Genomic DNA, 20819 nt, shown 5'->3' on the forward strand with positions numbered 1-20819 from the left:
GTCACTGTGGGGGGTTTCTACTGTTTAGGCACATCAGGGGCTCTGCAAACGTAACATGATGCCCGCGGACCATGCCATCAAAGTCTGCATTTTAAAACGTCACTACTTCCCTTCCGAGCTCCGATGTGTGCCCAAACAGTGGTTCCCCCCCACATATGGGATACCAGCGTACTCAAGAAAAACTGAACTGGACAACAACTTTTAGGGTCCAACTTCTCCTGTTACTCTTGTAAAAATAAAAAATTGTGGGCTAAAAAATATTTTTGAGGAAAAAAAATTGTTTATTTTCATGGTTCTGCATTATAAACTTCTGTGAAGCACTTGGGGGTTCAAAGTGCTTACCACACATCTAGATAAGTTCCTTGGGGGGTCTAGTTTCCAAAATGTGGTCACGTGTGGGGGAGCTCCAATGTTTAGGCACACAGAGGCTCTCTAAACGCAACAGTGTCCGCTAACAATTGGAGCTAATTTTCCATTCAGAAAGTCAAATGGCGCTCCTTCCCTTTCGAGTCCTACTATTTGCCCAAACAATGTTTAACGCCACATTTGAGGTATAAGTGTACTCAGGAGAAATTGCCCAACAAATTTTAGGATCCATTTTATCCTGTTGCCCATGTAAAAATGAAAAAATTGAGGTAAAAAGAAAATTTTTGTGAAAAAAAGTACTTTTTCATTTTTACGGATCAATTTGTGAAGCACCTGAGGGTTCAAAATGCTCACTATGCATCTAAATAAGTTCCATGGGGGACTACTTTCCAAAATGGGTTCACTTGTTGTGGAGCTCCAATGCTTAGTCACACAAGGGCTCTCCAAATGCAACATGGTGTCTGCTAACGATTGGAGCTAATTTTCCATTCAAAAAATCAAATGGCGCTTGTTCCATTCCAAGCCCTGCCGTGCGCCCAAATAATGGTTCCCACAAACATAATGGGCTTCATTGTAATCAGGACAAATTGGAAAACAATATTTGTGGTCCATTTTCTCCTTTTACCCTTGGTAAAATAAAACAATTGTTGCTAAAATATCATTTTTGGGAGTAAAAAGTTAAATGTTCATTTTTTCCTTCCATGTTGCTTCTGCTGCTGTGAAACACCTGAAGGGTTAATAAACTTCTTGAATGTGGTTTTGATCAGCTTGAGGGGTGCAGTTTTTAGAATGGTGTCACTTTTGGATATTTTCAGCCATATAGACCCCTCAAACTGACTTCAAATGTGAGGTGGTCCTTAAAAAGGTGGGTTTGTAAATGTTGTTGTAACAATGAGATATCACTGGTCATTTTTTAAACCTTATAACTTCCTAACCAAAAAAAAAATGTTTCCAAATTTATGCTTATGTAAAGTAGACATGTGGGAAATGTTATTTATTAACTATTTTGTGTCACATAACTCTCTGGCTTGACAGAATAAAGATTCAAAATTTGAAAACTGCGAATTTTTCAAAATTTTCACCAAATTTCTGATTATTTCACAAATAAACACAAAAATTATTGACCTAAATTCACCACTATCATGAAGCCCAATATGTCATGAAAAAATATTCTCAGAATCGCTAGGATCTGTTGAAGCGTTCCTGAGTTATTACCTCATAAAGGGACACTGGTCAGAATTGCAAAAAATGGCCAGTTCATTAATGTCAAAATAGGCTGGTTCATGAAGGGGTTAACAGTCCTTTTATCAGTGTCCTGCAAGGTCTTACCTCCCTCTGGGCTGCACCAGTTAACTGGCCAGTGAAGATGCTGACCTTTTGATTCTCAGACAGGGGGTACACTTCAAAAAATCTGCATAGTCTCTCCTTAAAAACGCTTTTGGTGTGCGACTCCCCCGAGTACTGTGGTAACCAGACCGCTCCCGGTATGTACGGCATTGATAGTGGTATTATTGGGGCTGTGGCTGCGGCCGCCACTGCATCACCACCTGGGCTATACATGTTCCTCCCCCTAGTCAACCTCAGCCAGGCTCTGGGTATCGTTAGCGTGGTAAACCTTGCTCCACCGGCGGGATGGTTTGTGCTCCTCAGGGTTTTTTTAAGTTGGGGCCTCCTGCTCTTTGGCCGCTCGTGACTGACAGTGCAGCAGGGCTTCTCTTCATGGCTTCTCTCCGGCTCCGCCCAAGACAACACACCCCTTCTGCGTCTCGCTTGCATGTGGCGTGACAATAGAAGTTACCATTCAGTTTAATAAAGTCTATGGCGCACAGGACCCGGTGGCTCCGGGTTACAAAATCCTCTTTGTGACGGTTCTTATAGGGATGTCACAGCAGAAGTGACCCGGTACATGGCCCTTGGCACACAATAAAAGTGATGAGGAAATGTTTGTAGGGGATTTCACGTGACGCCACCTGTGGTGTTCGGCAATGGATAGCCGACGCTGCTTGAAGGGTCCGATGGGACCGATGGTGTTGCAGCTGAGGTGGTTCTGCTCACCACAGGTGGAGCAAGGCCCCAGGGCTGGAAGTACAGTCTATCAGGGATTGTGGACGATGGGGTGCAGGACTGGGTGTGGAAAAAGGACTTGAAAAAACAAAGACTGTAGTTTATTTTACCTTTAATGGCAGGTGCAGTCCAGGGTACTAGTGACAGATGGTCATGGAGATCCGGGCAGCCTGGAAGCATTTCAGGGTCCACCTAGCCAGATGGATTTGGAGGCCTTCCCCTCTGCACTGCTCCCTAGGTCCTTGGTGCCTTAAGCTCCCCACAAGTTCCTGTTACTGTCTGTCCATGAAATAGAACTTTTCCCCACATGGCAGGCAGCTTGAGCCTGTTCCAGTTTTCACTCCCTCATGGTGACTCCAGGCACTCGTATGCTGCTGTGCCTCAGGGTGTCAGATTGGGCCAGGAGATTTGCAATCTCCTGCCCTTCGGTTTTAGTTGCTGAGCCTGCAATTCACACATAACCAAGGACTCCGGTGTCTGGTCTTTAGCACTCAGTCCTGAGCTGAGCTCAGTCGTAGCTCCAATCCACCAGGTTCTCCTCACTTGCCTCTTCATCCTTCACTGTCTGCTCCCCAGACTCAGACTGACTAACTCTGCCTCCAGACCAGAACTTATAGGGAAGCTCCCCTGAAATCAGGTGCTAGAGCTCCACCTTCTGGTCTGGAGTAGGAAAGGTGTTGGATGCTTGTATTACCTGCTAAGGGGATCCCTCCTTGCTTCTAGGCATGCCCCCCCTGTGAGGGAGGCAATGCCACTGTGGCAACTGGACTCCTGGGGTGCCACAGCTACTACTCTACCTTTCTTTGGCAGATGCGCAGTGGAACACCTTGATGATGAGGCCCAGAAAGAACATGTGCTTGAGTGCATGGCAAGCACAGCTTCTAGTGGCCTCTCCTCCTCTTCCTCCACCTCAACATCACACCCAGTACAGTCCACAGAGCTGGCACCCAAATTCCCCTTGCTTCCCCCTGCGTCCAAACTCTCCAACTGTACAACTGACTGTACTGAACCACAGATGGGTGAGTCTGAAGAGCTGATCACACATTCTATGCCATGGTCATCAGAAGTTTACTCAAAAGCTTCACAGAGTCAAGAGGAGAATATCTGCACCGATGACCAATTTTTTTTAGCTTGGATCCAAGTCAGGACGAAGTAGGGTCTGAGCAGCATCCTGACTCTCATCATCAGATATTAACCCCTAGGGGAGGTGACCCTGATGAGACTCAAATATCTGAGGCTCACACGGACTGTACTGTGCTGTCAGGGTAGGAAGAAGAGGAGGGTGACTCCAAGGGTGAGGAAAGTGATAAAACAGGGGATGATGATGATGAGGTGTTAGATCCCTGTTGGCGTGAACATAGAGGCACACGGCTGAGTAGGTTATCTGCGGAGGAAGATGAGGAGGTTATGATGAGTTTTGTATGTGTTTTTCACAGACTCATAGTTTTGTAGTAGCTGTTGTCATCAGTGTGGCCAGAAAAAAAAAATCATGTCTCTGTGTGTTTTGCATGTACACACGGTCTGTGAAAAAACATGGCATGTGAATAGCACCATAGTTTTTAATGGATATGTGTGGGATCTGTGAAAAAAAGTTTATACAACACGTACGTGCAACATAGACGTCTGAATGAGACCTGAAGCTAATTCATTTCATGTTGGCTGTTGTACTTTTTTTCTGCCGACAGTATAGTCAATAGCTTTACAAAGAGCCCAACAAGAGCAGAGAAGACATAACAGAATAAATGGTATGGTTCTTTCCGAGCACCACTACAACTTCTGTCTAGCAGTCATCTGGGGTTACAATAATTGGACTCTCACCAAATGGACATTGAATACATATTCTACTATTATTCCCAATTTCTATGATGATACATTCCCTTTATAGGTTGTAAGGTTCTTATTCTTGACTCAGTTCAAATATTTCAGTTCCCAAAATGCACAAGACACACATCTAATGCACAAGGCAAGCATCTAACATCTAATGATGTTATTACATATTTATGATGAGAATGAAAAGGGATTTTCTTAAGCCAAGTTATAGTAAGAGAGCACAACTGTTTTATTTCTTCTATCTCTGCGGCTTGCATGAGCTGATTACTATGGAGGCAAGCTGTTAACATCAAACTATTGCCCTCTCAGCAGTATTTTTTGTTAAGCATTCATTCAATACAATGCAGGATTTCACTCCTGTTTTTCTCAGCCACAAGCATTGGTGTTTTATCACATAGAAAATTAAAATATTAAACAAATTGCTAACTATGATGCAATCTGCTCACACAACAGATTCCTGTATAATATGTTAGAAAAGTGGATTCATGCATATTTTTTATATGCTGCAATCAAATTGCTTTATGGAAGATTTATCCTTTTTTGTCCAACACTATATGTAGATAATTTTCAATCTGTACAATGCAATCTCTGACTATCTTCGATACATATTTCTTGTCACAAGGAAGCATTGCAGGTTCACAAGCTTTCAATCATCGCAAACTACTTAGTTCATGCTGGCAGAGAGCAATCACCTATGATTCTTGTACATTTTACGATCATTAATTAAAGCACAGCTCTATTTTTCATGCAGTAGAACATTTTGAGAATATACTGTACCTCATAAGACTATACATAGACGTACCGGGAAACAGTTTGGCTACTAGACTTTGATGCACCATACTTCTTCTTATAATGACACTATAAAATAACTTTTCAATTTTATTTGTCAATTAAATGCTCCGAAGCTTGTATGTGCTTCCAATAATGCATCATTACGTCATTAAAGACCAAAGTTATAGAGGTTGTACACTTTGGAAAATTTGTTATTTTTAGGCCAGATTCACACATCCGTCATTTGGGGTCCAAATATGATCTGGCAGTGGGTTTTCTAATCCAAACTCAACAGGCACATATATGCCAATAAGGTTGTCAAATTTGATTCAGAAGACTTACAGCATGTCCATACATTGGGGTTTGTGTTCAGACGATGAAACAAGGATGTGTGAAATTTCCTTTAGAGAAGTGCTATTAAGCAGCTAGATAGACATGCAATCAAATGTAATCTTTTTGGGAATCTGGAAATAAGAATGTTTCATACCTCTGACATGAAAAGTCTAAGTAAGAATCACAATATCTATATATACAATCGTCTAAGGTGCACTTCTGTCTGTCTGTCTGTCTGCCACGGAAATCCCGCGTCGCTGATTGGTCGCGTGTTGTGAATTCTGCTCTTGGGCTCCCTCCGGTGGTTATAAGTGGTAGCGCTGCTGTCTCTGGATCGCAGCATTCATCAGCTGTGTCCACTTTGTGCAATTCTGACTGGGCTATTTAGTCTTGCTTGACCCTTTAGTCAGTGCCAGTTGTCCATTGTTCCTGGAGGATTCACATCCCTGCCTGGTCTCTCCTGCTTTGTTGTTCATTTCAACAAAGATAAGTTCTGGCCTTGATTTTTGCAGTCCACATGCTGTGGGCCTTATTGTTCAGTTCTTTTCCATGTTTTTGTCTTGTCCAGCTTGGTCTGTATAAGGATTTGTTTAGCCAAGCTGGTATTTCTGGAGATGCAGATATACCCTCCATATCTTTAGTTAGATGTGGAGATTTTGTATTTTCTGTGGTGGATATTTTCTAGTGTTTTAATACTGACCGCATAGTACTCTGTCCTATCCTTTCTATTTAGCTAGAAGTGGCCTCCTTTGCTAAAGTCTGATTTCAGTCTGTGTATGTTTTTTCCCTCCCCTCTCACAGTCAATATTTGTGGGGGCTGTCTATCCTTTGGGGATTTTCTCTGAGGCAAGATAGTTTTCCCTTTTCTATCTCTAGGGGTAATTAGTCCTCCGGCTGTGTCGAGATGTCTAGGGAGTGATAGGTACATTCCACGGCTACTTCTAGTTGCGGTGTTAAGTTCAGGGTCTGCGGTCAGTACAGGTACCACCTTCTCTAGAGTACGTCTCATGCTGCTCCTAGGCCACCAGATCATAACAGTACAACTGGCCAGCAATGAGTTAACCGCATCTCAGAAGAAGGGAAGGAAAGTGCTGAGCCATTTTTTTTCTGTAGTCTGTTGTGTTTTTTTTCCCTCTTTACCTCTGGGTGGCTCAGGAGTTTGGCGCTGGCATGGATGTTCAGGGATTGGCTTCTCGTGTGGATCAACTTGCTGCTAGATTACAGGGTATTTTCGATTATATCGTTCAGACTCCGGTTTTAGAGCCTAGAATTCCAACTCCTGATTTGTGTTTTGGGGACAGGTCCAAATTTTTGAGCTTTAAAAATAACTGTAAACTGTTTTTTGCTCTGAAACCCCGTTCCTCTGGTGATCCCATCCAGCAGGTTAAAATTGTTATATCTCTGCTGCGTGGTGACCCCCAGGATTGGGCATTTGCCCTGGAACCTGGGAATCCGGCTTTGGTTAATGTAGACACCTTTTTCCAGGTGCTTGGGTTATTGTATGATGAACCTATTTCAGTGGATCATGCTGAGAAGACCTTGTTGGCCCTGTGTCAGGGTCAAGAAGCGGCAGAATCATATTGCCAGAAATTTAGAAAATGGTCTGTGCTGACTAAATGGAATGAGGATGCCTTGGCGGCAATTTTCAGAAAGGGTCTTTCTGAATCCGTTAAAGATGTTATGGTGGGGTTCCCCACGCCTGCTGGTCTGAGTGATTCTATGTCTCTGGCCATCCAGATTGATCGGCGCTTGCGCGAGCGCAGAGTTGTGCACACTATGGCATTGTCTTCCGAGCGGAGTCCTGAGCCTATGCAGTGTGATAGGATTGTGTCTAGAGCTGAACGACAAGGATTCAGACGTCAGAATAGGTTGTGTTTTTACTGCGGCGATTCTGCTCATGTTATTTCTGATTGCCCTAAGCGTACCAAGAGAATCGCTAGTTCTGTTACCATCAGTACTTTACAACCTAAATTTCTGTTATCTGTGACCCTGATCTGCTCATTATCGTTATTTTCTGTCATGGCATTTGTGATTCAGGCACTGCTCTAAACTTAATGGACTTAGAATTTGCCAGACGTTGTGGTTTCCCCTTGCAGCCTTTGCAGAGTCCTATTCTTTTGAGGGGCATTGATGCTACACCGTTGGCTAAAAATAAACCTCAGTTTTGGACACAGCTGACCATGTGCATGGCGCCAGCCCATCAGGAAGATTGTTGTTTTCTGGTGTTGCATAATTTGCATGATGCTATTGTGCTGGGTTTCCCATGGTTACAGGTGCATAATCCAGTATTAGATTGGAAATCTATGTCTGTGACTAGTTGGGGTTGTCAGGGGGTTCATAGTGACGTTCCTTTGATGTCAATTGCCTCCTCCCCCTCTTCTGAAATTCTTGAGTTTTTGTCAGATTTCCAGGATGTATTCAATGAGCCCAAGTCCAGTTCCCTTCCACCGCATAGGGACTGTGATTGTGCTATTGACTTGATTCCAAGCTGTAAGTTCCCTAAGGGCCGACTTTTCAACCTGTCTGTGCCAGAACATACCGCCATGTGGAGCTATGTTAAGGAATCTTTGGAGAAAGGGCATATTCGGCCATCTTCTTCACCATTGGGAGCAGGTTTTTTTTTGTTGCCAAGAAGGATGGCTCCTTGAGACCCTGTATTGATTATCGCCTCTTGAATAAGAGCACGGTCAAATTCCAATACCCTTTGCCTTTGCTTTCTGATCTGTTTGCTAGGATTAAGGGGGCTAGTTGGTTTACTAAGATTGACCTTCGAGGGGCATATAATCTTGTTCGTGTTAAGCAGGGTAACGAATGGAAAACTGCGTTTAATACGCCCGAAGGCCATTTTGAATATCTTGTGATGCCATTCAGACTCTCTAATGCTCCATCTGTGTTTCAGTCCTTCATGCATGATATATTTCGGAATTATCTTGATAAATTCATGATTGTATATTTGGATAATATTTTGATTTTTTCAGATGATTGGGAGTCTCATGTGAAACAAGTCAGGATGGTATTTCAGATCCTTCGTGATAATGCCTTGTTTGTGAAGGGGTCTAAGTGCCTCTTTGGAGTACAGAAGGTTTCTTTTTTGGGCTTTATTTTTTCTCCCTCATCTATAGAAATGGATCCGGTTAAGGTTCAGGCCATTCATGATTGGATCCAGCCCACATCCGTGAAGAGCCTTCAGAAATTTTTGGGCTTTGCTAATTTTTATCGCCGTTTCATTGCCAACTTCTCCAGTGTGGTTAAACCCCTGACCGATTTGACGAAGAAAGGCGCTGATGTGACGAATTGGTCCTCTGCGGCTGTTTCTGCCTTTCAGGAGCTTAAACGCCGATTTACTTCTGCCCCTGTGTTGCGTCAGCCTGATGTTTCTCTTCCTTTTCAGGTTGAGGTTGATGCTTCTGAGATTGGGGCAGGGGCCGTTTTGTCTCAGAGGAATTCTGATGGTTCCTTGATGAAACCGTGTGTCTTCTTTTCTCTAAAGTTTTCGCCTGCGGAACGCAATTATGATGTCGGCAATCGTGAGTAGTTGGCTATGGAGTGGGCATTTGAGGAGTGGCGACATTGGCTTGAGGGGGCAAAGCACCGTATTGTGGTCTTGACCGATCATAAGAATCTGATTTACCTCGAGTCTGCCAAACGGCTGAATCCTAGACAGGCCCGATGGTCCCTGTTTTTCTCCCGTTTTGATTTTGTGGTCTCGTATCTTCCGGGTTCTAAGAATGTTAAGGCTGATGCCCTCTCTAGGAGCTTTTTGCCTGATTCTCCTGGGGTCCTTGAGCCGGTCGGCATTCTGAAGGAAGGGGTGATTCTTTCTGCCATCTCCCCTGATTTACGACGGGTTCTTCAGGAATTTCAGGCTGATAAACCTGACCGCTGTCCAGTGGGGAAACTGTTTGTTCCTGACAGATGGACTAGTAAAGTGATTTCTGAGGTTCATTGTTCTGTGTTGGCTGGTCATCCTGGGATTTTTGGTACCAGAGATTTGGTTGGTAGGTCTTTCTGGTGGCCTTCTTTGTCTCGGGATGTGCGTTCTTTTGTGCAGTCCTGTGGGACTTGTGCGCGGGCCAAGCCTTGCTGTTCCCGCGCTAGTGGGTTGCTTTTGCCTTTGCCGGTCCCTGAGAGTCCTTGGACGCATATTTCTATGGATTTTATTTCGGATCTTCCGGTTTCCCAGAGGATGTCGGTTATCTGGGTGGTTTGTGACCGGTTTTCTAAGATGGTTCATTTGGTACATTTGCCTAAATTGCCTTCCTCTTCTGATTTGATTCCGTTGTTTTTTCAGCATGTGGTTCATTTGCATGGCATTCCGGAGAATATTGTGTCCGATAGAGGTTCCCAGTTTGTTTCTAGGTTTTAATAGAATAACCGTAGGCACTACTATCGAGGGTGGTGCTCAAGTAGGTGCCCAAACCTTAAATTTGTGAAATATTAACTTGGCACACACGTGATCTGATGCTTGTGTGGTTTAATAAAAGGAGAGTACATACAAACGTTTCGGTCATAGACCTTCTTCAATGTACTAAATAAAACAGTAAATGATAACAAAGTAAATGAAGTATATACAATAGAATTAAATACAATTGAATACAATCATGGTCAGGTATAGAATGCCAGGTGACTGTTATATAATAGCATCATGCTGAACGTCTCAGGTTATTGTGCGATGCACTATTGTGAGGAGACCGACTGATAGTCATGCACTGGATAGGGCTATTGTCTAGTGTTCGTGAGGGTGAGGATACAAAACCCTTGTGCATAGTAACGAAAAAGGGGGGGGGGAAAAAGAAAAGAAGACCTACCCTCTCACAGAGAGAATCTCGGGTTCGCGGATTATGGTGAAGATAATCGGGGAAGATAACCCTGTAATGTTGCATATAGTAATTCAGGATGGTAATAATGGTAATCCTTCAGTGGAAGGAATAAGAATGGGAAGCACATACCCCTGTTTGCGTCTGGTGCAGATAACGTCCGTCTGCGCGTGTATCAGGTACTATGAAAATAACATATTATGGCTATAAGTGCCGCCGGTGGAAATCCTGGTAGATGGTACCTGTGCAGGAAGGTGCCTGGCTTACCTATGGAGTCACTATCCAGGACGCGGTGTCCACCGCTTGTCCTCTGTGTGGTGAGGCTGACACGTTGCTGCTGTTTTAATGCGCGCGTGCCGGGATGCGCGACCGGAAGTGCTGGGCCGGAAGTGACCTAGCAGTGTGGGTGTGATTCTAATGCGTTCCTCTGTTGCTATTGTGGGTGGGGATGTGCGTTCCACTGCGGGCATGCGTCGTGAGATGGTGCCCTGGAGGACTAAAATAAGTAATCCGCTGTTCCAGAGAGATGTGAGACGGCACTGTTTGTGAGATGGTGATGGGTGGTCATTCAAGGTGATAGATGGTGCTGCAGTAGCAGAGGTGACACATAATCCAGACAGTATTAATATAGACGATTCTGTGGAAAGAGATGTACATATTAGAATCCAGAATTGGCAGTAACATCAATGTATACAAATGGAGATGTCATTATACACGTCACTTGCAAAGTCCAACATGGATGTACCACCCAGGTAAATTGCTCATTAGGAGAGGAAAGCCTGGATATCGTAGTCTCTGTTTAAACCCTTTGGGGACAAAGTCTCTAGTTCATGTATCCAGTAGGCCTCTCTCTTTTTCAGGAGGCCTATCCTGTCACCCCCCCTGCGTAATGGTGACACTTGTTCGATCACCTGGAACCTTAATTGGGCGATCGTGTGGCCCTGCGTGATGAAGTGATAGGGGACGGGTAATAGGGTGTTCTTGCACCTTATTGTGGATTTATGTTTAGAAATCCTCTGTTTGATAGGTTGGGTTGTTTCTCCAACATAGTACAGTCCACAGGGGCACTTGATTATGTAAATGACGTATGTTGAATTACACGTAAAGAAGCCTTTTATGGGGTATTCCTTCCCATTGTGTGGGTGGTAGAAGGTTGTGCCTCTTTGAATGTTATTACATTGTATGCGCTGTAGGCATGGAAATGTGCCTGTCTTTGGATTGGAGAGGAAGCGCTGTCTTGATGTCGGTAGTGAGCTCCCTATATCTGCTCTCACCAATCTGTCACGTATGTTGCGTGGTCTGCGAAAGCAGGGAAGGAAAGGTTCATTGAATTCTTTGACCCCCGGGTGTCATGTACCTAGGACGTGCCAATGGCGTCTGATGGTTTTGTGGAGTAGGTACGCTAGGGGATGATAGTCATGGACAAACGGGATGCGATACCTAGTATCTTTTTGTTTATTGGGTGGAGAATCTGTCCTAGTTCCTACTAGGATGTGTGGGGGATAGCCCCTCTCTAGAAATTTGGTACGCATTTCTTCTAACCGTTTGGTTTGTAGGTCTTTGTCAGAGACTATTCTGTGGACCCTTTGAAGTTGAGATTTTGGGATCGAGTCTTTCATTTTATTGGGGTGGAAGCTATCATAATGTAACAGACTATTCCGGTCTGTTGGTTTGATATAAAGATCTGTAGAGAGTTCGCCTTTGTCGTTTTTTAGTACTGTAGTATCTAGGAAATCCACTTTAGCCTGGCTGTATGTGATTGTAAAATCCAGGCCTGGCCAGGAAGTCCTAAGGAATCCAAAGAAGGATTCAAGTGATGTTTGAGGACCATTCCAGATACAGAATATGTCGTCAATGTACCTTTTCCATACTATGGCGTGTGTGCGGAAGAGGGCATTGACATAAATAGTACTACTTTCATAGTCCGCCATGTAAGAATTTGCGTATGGAGGCGCTACGTTACTACCCATCGCGGTGCCTCTCTTCTGTAAGTAGAACTTATCCTCAAATAGGAAATAGTTTCTGGTGAGTAATAGGGATAGTAACTCACAGCAAAGGTTGATTTGGTCAGGGTCTAGATTGGAGGTCAGGAGTAACTTTCTCATTGACCTAATGCCTTCTTCGTGTGGTATAGACGTATATAGGTCCTTCACGTCAAATGTGACAAGGAAGGCCTCTGTCGGGATTGTCTTTAGTTCGTCTATGAGTTTGAGAAAAGCTCCCGTGTCCAGTAGGAAGGAGGGAGTTTCTTTAATCATTGGTGTGAGAATCTTCTCAAGGTATTTAGCTATGGGTGAGAGGATAGAGTCCGTTGAGGCCACTATGGGTCTTCCGGGTGGGTTAGTTAGGCATTTATGAATTTTGGGTAGTACATAAAAAACTGGCGTGATGGGATTTTGTTTGGTGAGATATTCGCATGTTTTTTGATCAAGGACCTTTAATTCCTTGTATTTAGTGAGCGTGTGCTGAATGTCCTCTCTGATCCTATTAATTGGGTCCCTCTCCAGAGGTGTGTAGATGGAACAATCGTTAAGTTGGCGATAAACTTCTTGCTTGTATGTGGACTTATCTAGTACGACTATGGCGCCCCCCTTGTCCGCTGGTTTGACTATTATGTCCTTATCTGTCTGCAGAGAATAGCAGATATAGGGAGCTCACTACCGACATCAAGACAGCGCTTCCTCTCCAATCCAAAGACAGGCACATTTCCATGCCTACAGTGCATACAATGTAATAACATTCAAAGAGGCACAACCTTCTACCACCCACACAATGGGAAGGAATACCCCATAAAAGGCTTCTTTACGTGTGATTCAACATACGTCATTTACATAATCAAGTGCCCCTGTGGACTGTACTATGTTGGAGAAACAACCCAACCTATCAAACAGAGGATTTCTAAACATAAATCCACAATAAGGTGCAAGAACACCCTATTACCCGTCCCCTATCACTTCATCACGCAGGGCCACATGATCGCCCAATTAAGGTTCCAGGTGATCGAACAAGTGTCACCATTACGCAGGGGGGGTGACAGGATAGGCCTCCTGAAAAAGAGAGAGGCCTACTGGATACATGAACTAGAGACTTTGTCCCCAAAGGGTTTAAACAGAGACTACGATATCCAGGCTTTCCTCTCCTAATGAGCAATTTACCTGGGTGGTACATCCATGTTGGACTTTGCAAGTGACGTGTATAATGACATCTCCATTTGTATACATTGATGTTACTGCCAATTCTGGATTCTAATATGTACATCTCTTTCCACAGAATCGTCTATATTAATACTGTCTGGATTATGTGTCACCTCTGCTACTGCAGCACCATCTATCACCTTGAATGACCACCCATCACCATCTCACAAACAGTGCCGTCTCACATCTCTCTGGAACAGCGGATTACTTATTTTAGTCCTCCAGGGCACCATCTCACGATGCATGCCCGCAGTGGAACGCACATCCCCACCCACAATAGCAACAGAGGAACGCATTAGAATCACACCCACACTGCTAGGTCACTTCCGGCCCAGCACTTCCGGTCGCGCATCCCGGCACGCGCGCATTAAAACAGCAGCAACGTGTCAGCCTCACCACACAGAGGACAAGCGGTGGACACCGCGTCCTGGATAGTGACTCCATAGGTAAGCCAGGCACCTTCCTGCACAGGTACCATCTACCAGGATTTCCACCGGCGGCACTTATAGCCATAATATGTTATTTTCATAGTACCTGATACACGCGCAGACGGACGTTATCTGCACCAGACGCAAACAGGGGTATGTGCTTCCCATTCTTATTCCTTCCACTGAAGGATTACCATTATTACCATCCTGAATTACTATATGCAACATTACAGGGTTATCTTCCCCGATTATCTTCACCATAATCCGCGAACCCGAGATTCTCTCTGTGAGAGGGTAGGTCTTCTTTTCTTTTCCCCCCCCCCCCCTTTTTTGTTACTATGCACAAGGGTTTTGTATCCTCACCCTCACGAACACTAGACAATAGCCCTATCCAGTGCATGACTATCAGTCGGTCTCCTCACAATAGTGCATCGCACAATAACCTGAGACGTTCAGCATGATGCTATTATATAACAGTCACCTGGCATTCTATACCTGACCATGATTGTATTCAATTGTATTTAATTCTATTGTATATACTTCATTTACTTTGTTATCATTTACTGTTTTATTTAGTACATTGAAGAAGGTCTATGACCGAAACGTTTGTATGTACTCTCCTTTTATTAAACCACACAAGCATCAGATCACGTGTGTGCCAAGTTAATGTTTCTAGGTTTTGGCGGGCCTTTTGTGCTAGGCTGGGCATTGATTTGTCTTTTTCTTCCGCATTTCATCCTCAGACAAATGGCCAAACCGAGCAAACTAATCAGACTTTGGAAACTTATTTGAGATGCTTCATGTCTGCTGATCAGGATGATTGGGTGGCTTTCTTGCCATTGGCCGAGTTTGCCCTTAATAATCGGGCTAGTTCTGCTACCTTGGTTTCACCTTTCTTTTGTAACTCTGGTTTCCATCCTCGTTTTTCTTCAGGGCAGGTTGAGCCTTCTGATTGTCCTGGGGTGGACTCTGTGGTTGACAGGTTGCAGCAAATTTGGGCTCATGTTGTTGACAATTTGGTGTTGTCTCAGGAAGGGGCTCAGCGTTTTGCTAACCGTCGTCGGTGTGTTGGTTCCCGGCTTCGGGTTGGGGATTTGGTCTGGTTGTCTTCCCGTCATGTTCCTATGAAAGGTTCTTCCCCTAAGTTCAAGCCTCGGTTTATTGGCCCTTATAGGATTTCTGAGATTATCAATCCAGTGTCTTTTCGTTTGGCCCTTCCAGCCTCTTTTTCCATCCATAATTTTTTTCATAGATCTTTGTTGCGGAAATATGTGGTCCCCGTTGTTCCCTCTGTTGATCCTCCTGCCCCAGTGTTGATTGATGGGGAGTTGGAGTATGTGGTTGAGAAGATTTTGGATTCTCGTTTTTCGAGGCAGAAGCTTCAGTATCTTGTCAAATGGAAGGGTTAGGGCCAGGAGGATAATTCTTGGGTTGTTGCCTCCGATGTTCATGCTGAGGATTTGGTTCGTGCCTTTCATTTGGCTCATCCAGATCGGCCTGGGGGCTCTGGTGAGGGTTCGGTGACCCCTCCTCAAGGGGGGGTACTGTTGTGAATTCTGCTCTTGGGCTCCCTCCGGTGGTTATAAGTGGTAGCGCTGCTGTCTCTGGATCGCAGCATTCATCAGGTGTGTCCACTTTGTGCAATTCTGACTGGGCTATTTAGTCTTGCTTGACCCTTTAGTCAGTGCCAGTTGTCCATTGTTCCTGGAGGATTCACATCCCTGCCTGGTCTCTCCTGCTTTGCTGTTCATTTCAACAAAGATAAGTTCTGGCCTTGATTTTTGCAGTCCACATGCTGTGGGCCTTATTGTTCAGTTCTTTTCCATGTTTTTGTCTTGTCCAGCTTAGTCTGTATAAGGATTTGTTTAGCCAAGCTGGTATCTCTGGAGATGCAGATATACCCTCCATATCTTTAGTTAGATGTGGAGATTTTGTATTTTCTGTGGTGGATATTTTCTAGTGTTTTAATACTGACCGTATAGTACTCTGTCCTATCCTTTCTATTTAGCTAGAAGTGGCCTCCTTTGCTAAAGTCTGATTTCAGTCTGTGTATGTTTTTTCCCTCTCCTCTCACAGTCAATATTTGTTGGGGGCTGTCTATCCTTTGGGGATTTTCTCTGAGGCAAGATAGTTTTCCCTTTTCTATCTCTAGGGGTAATTAGTCCTCCGGCTGTGTCGAGATGTCTAGGGAGTGATAGGTACATTCCACGGCTACTTCTAGTTGTGGTGTTAAGTTCAGGGTCTGCGGTCAGTACAGGTACCACCTTCTCTAGAGTACATCTCATGCTGCTCCTAGGCCACCAGATCACAACAGTCGCGGCCGCCAGGCGACGGGCACAGTCCGGCCGTCAATTCACCCCTTCCTACTATATCAGTGCCCCCTATATACTCCTCTCCAGTCAGCGCTCACACAGGGTTAATGGGCTGCATTACACAGCGTTATGCCGCAGTGTAACACAGTCCGTTAACGCTGCTATTAACCCTGTGTGACCAACTTTTTACTATTGATGCTGCCTATGCAGCATCAATAGTAAAAAGATCTAATGTTAAAAATAATTTTAAAAAAATCATTACATACTCACCGTCTGGCACCTTTCCGGCTTCTCGCGACGCTCCGGGCCACGCATTGCAGTCTCGCGAGATGATGACATAGCGGTCTCGTGAGACCGCTAAGTCATCTGGGTAATTTCGCAATGCATCGCTGGGAACGGAGGCTGGCAGCCGCATCGCGCGCATAGGGACAGCTTAGCTGGATGCTGGAGGGTGAGTATATAACTATTTTTTATTTTCATTCTTTTTTTAACAGGGATATGGTGCCCAAAGTGCTATATACTATGTGGGCAGTGTTTTATACTGTGTGGCCTGTGTTATATACTGTGTGGGCTGTGCTATATACTACGTGGGCAATTTTATGTACTACGTGGGCAATTTTATGTACTACGTGGGCAATGTTAAATACTAAGTGGGCAGTGTTATATACTGCGTGGGCAGTGTTATATACTACGTGCGCAGTGTTATATACTGCGTGGGATGTGTTATATATTCTACGTGGGCTGTGTTATATACTACATGGTTCCTATATACTACATGGCTGTGCTATATACTACGTGGCTGTCTGTGTTACGTGGCCTCTGCTATATGCTATGTGGCTGCTAAATTTATACATACATACATACATACATAGTCTAGATTACCCGATGCGTTAGAGTCGGGCCACCATCTAGTATATCTATAAAGTCTCATTCACACGTTCGTGTTTAAACACATACGTGAAAAAATGGTATAGGGGTTTTTCATGGATGGGTAAATAAATAAATAAATGACAAAGTTTCTCCTATTCTTTACAATGTTAACCCCTTTAAGACCTATGACGTCATAGATCATGTCCCTGTATTTGATGTGGGCTCCAGCGCTAAGTCCACATCTTTCCCGGCACATGACAGCTGATTTGATCAGTTGTCATGTGCCTATAACAGCTGCTGGTGGAATGGCGAATGCATTCAGAATCGTCCAATCTATCAAAATATAAACAAAATTAATCTGATCAGTAAATGGTGTAATGAGAAAAAAATCGAATAGTCAGAATTATGTTTTTTTGGTCGCCGCTACATTGCAATTATATGCAATAATAGGCAATCAAAAAATTGTATTTATCCCAAAATGGTATCAATTAAAAATGTCAGCTCAGGGTGCAAAAAAAAAAAAAAAACTCACCCAGCCCCAGTTCCTGAAAAATGGAGACTCTATGGGTCATCGAAAAATTATATATATATTACATCCGTGAAAAAAAATTATACAACATGTTTGTGTCAGACATCTGAATGAGGATTAAGGCCTGCTTCACTCGTCCATATAAATCCGGTACTGGAAAAAATAATACCAGTGGCATCAGTGTGAAAGCAGCGTGCCATCAATATTTTTCTGGTATGGCAAAATAAAAAGAAATTCTAAAGCTTCTCCTATACTTTGCAATGTCAATCACATACAACACATTGATGCCATCAGTGTGCTGCGCGTATTTTACACGGATGGATGAATTTGTATTGTCTCTTATCTTTTCTGCGGGTAAAAAATGGACAAGTCTTCCTGTGGTTTGCAGTGGCAGACGGTGTTTGCTTTTTCATGGACATGCACAGCAGCCTAGTTTATGATAGATACATGTGGCATCTGTGTTGAAAACGCATGCCACACATACTGCAAACAAGGACATGCAAAGGGGTGTAACGGCTTCCTCCAACTTGTGATGAAATCGGATATTTGCAATCCGATTGAAAATTGAATTGCATGATGACCAATGTTATTCTATCATTGTGTGTTCATTTGAGTTTTTTTCTGGCTTGGATCAGATCACGATCGGACTGGAAAAAATCACAGCATGCTGCGATTGTTATCTGATTGTAATCAGAAATAAGTTTGCATCCTGCAATAGAAGTCAATGGGTGCGAGAAAAAAAATCGCACAACCCATGCAAGTGCTGTCTAATTTTTATACACACCGATCGCATAAAGATAAAGATGTCAGTGATATATATATATATATATATATATATATATATATATACAGTATATATTACATATATAGATAGAAGAAAATCTGTCAGTTCAGCAGACACGTACTGTAAAATCACAGCAGAAGCCGACAGCAAAGAATAGATGGATTACATATAATATCTACACATAGAATAGATAGATGTATAGATGTCGGTAACATATACAATTAGTGCAGTGCGTATGCAGCTTACTGTACATGTATTTAATTACTAAAAGATTGCTTTTAAAAAAAAAAAATGGTGTGGGCTCCCATATAATTTTCTTAAACAGGACAGGGAAAGCCAATGGCTGGGAGTGGGAGCAGATGGTTATAGCCTGGGAAGGGGATAATACCCATGGGACTTCCCAGGCTATTAATATCAGCTCACAGCTGTATATGTAGCCTTTACTGGCTATTAAAATGGAGGGACCCCCCAAAAATGATGTAGGGTCCCCCTATAATTAATAACCAGCAAAGGCTATGCAGACAGCTGTGGGCTGAAATTAATAGCGTAGGAAGGGGTCATGGATATTTCCCCCCCAGGCTAAAAACTTCAGCTCTCAGCTGCCCCAGAAAAGGTGCATCTATAAGTTGTGCCAATTTCGCACTTAGCCTTGCTCTTCTCACTTGCCCTGTAGTAGTGGCATGTGGGGTGATAGTTGAGGGGGTTGATGTCACCTTTGTAATATCAGGTGACATTAAGTCCAGATGTTAGTAATGGAGAGGCATCAATAAGAAACACCCATTGCTAACCCCACAGTTATATTGTATAAAAACATACACACTCAGAATAAAGTCCTTTAATTGAAGGAATGACACAGACTCCTATAATAAATCTTACTTAAACCATAATTACAACATCACCAATTCCACAGACACCATTGTCTCCTGCAAAAAAAAAAGTAAACTAGAAAAACAACAATATTCCTCACCTTTCCGCAGAGAAGATGACAATCCATTTGTCCCATGCCAGGTCTAGCTCTGCTATATCTAGATAGCAGGCTGCATGGTTGCATGATGCTACCATACAGCGTATCATCCAGCAGTGACACTGAGCAGCATGTGCTCTGTGTCTCAATGTGAACTCTTTTTCCCTGTCTGATGGCACCGTGAGTGTGAGGAAGTTCTCCTTCTCATGGTGAGATCATAAAGGTCCTGCGAGTTCACAGCCAATGAACACACTTCACCTATGTGACGTCAGCGTGAGTGCAGTGGGAAATTTTATTGTATACAGCTGCTGAATTGCCGGCTTTTATTATATGTAAACATCAGTGACATCTTTATAGCTGTCTCTTCTATGTGTATATATCTATTCTATTCTAACATGTCACTCTGTGAATTTATTGTGCACGGCGCATGAATTGCATGTTTTTTATCTCTATCTACCTATCTATTATTTATCTATTTATCTATTACCTTATATATACAGTATATGTGTGTTTTGAAGAATATTTTGTTTGAAAAAGATGTGTAAATGACAGAACTGCTGTATGTAAAAGCTGATGTTAAAATAGCATTGCAATCAGACAGCAATCGCACTGCATACTGATGTAAATCGGATGCTAGGTGTGAAAAATAGGATTGTACTCGCATGACAAACACATGACACTTGCTATATAGTCATCCGACTTTGCAGGAACAAAATTTGACCGATTTTAAAATCATTAGTGTGACTCCAGCCTTACGGTTGACTTTTGATCAGGAGACCCAAGGCCAGTCATAACATTGTTATCTATACTCAAACTGTGAATGAATGAAAAGGGAAAATAGTTTTATTGTTAATTTTCCATGCAGTACCCCAACTATTGAAATGAAGCATTAAAGAGTTAATATCATTGGGCTGTCCCTGAAATAAATGGTCATGATGATGCTTGCAAATTAGCTTGTCGGTCTGGTTTATGGATATGGGTGAGGACTAACTTTAAAGGGAACCTGTCACCTGAATTTGGCCGGACCAGTTTTGGGTCATATGGGCGGGGTTTTCGGGTGTTTGATTCACCCTTTCCTTACCTGCTGGCTGCATGCTGGCCGCAATATTGGATTGAAGTTCATTCTCTGTCCTCCGGAGTACACGCCAGCGCAAGGCAATATTGAGAATGAACTTCAATTCTGATATCTATCTTTAGCGTGTTAGCAAGTAGATAGAATAATATTAGGAATTGAGAGTCCTCAGTGGTTGATACCTTTTAATGGCTAACTGAAAAGATGGTAACAAATTGCAAGCTTTCGAGACTGCTCAGGCCTCTTTATCAGGCTTAGACAAATAGATAAAATATAAATATAAATTAGGGCTCATTAATTCCTCTATCAACCATTTAATTCACTGTTTCAATGGAATAATATCTGTAGGATTTTGGTATTTTGGTTTTTATTTTACAACTGTTTACAGAATGCTCAAAAAGATGCAAAGAATTATAAAGCGTGTCCTTTGTGTGTGATTTTTCCTTCCTAGTCATAATGTCTTCACAGTTCATAATTGTCTCCCA

The sequence above is a fragment of the Ranitomeya variabilis genome, chromosome 2, assembly GCF_051348905.1.
Source record: "Ranitomeya variabilis isolate aRanVar5 chromosome 2, aRanVar5.hap1, whole genome shotgun sequence".
NCBI lineage: Eukaryota > Metazoa > Chordata > Amphibia > Anura > Dendrobatidae > Ranitomeya > Ranitomeya variabilis.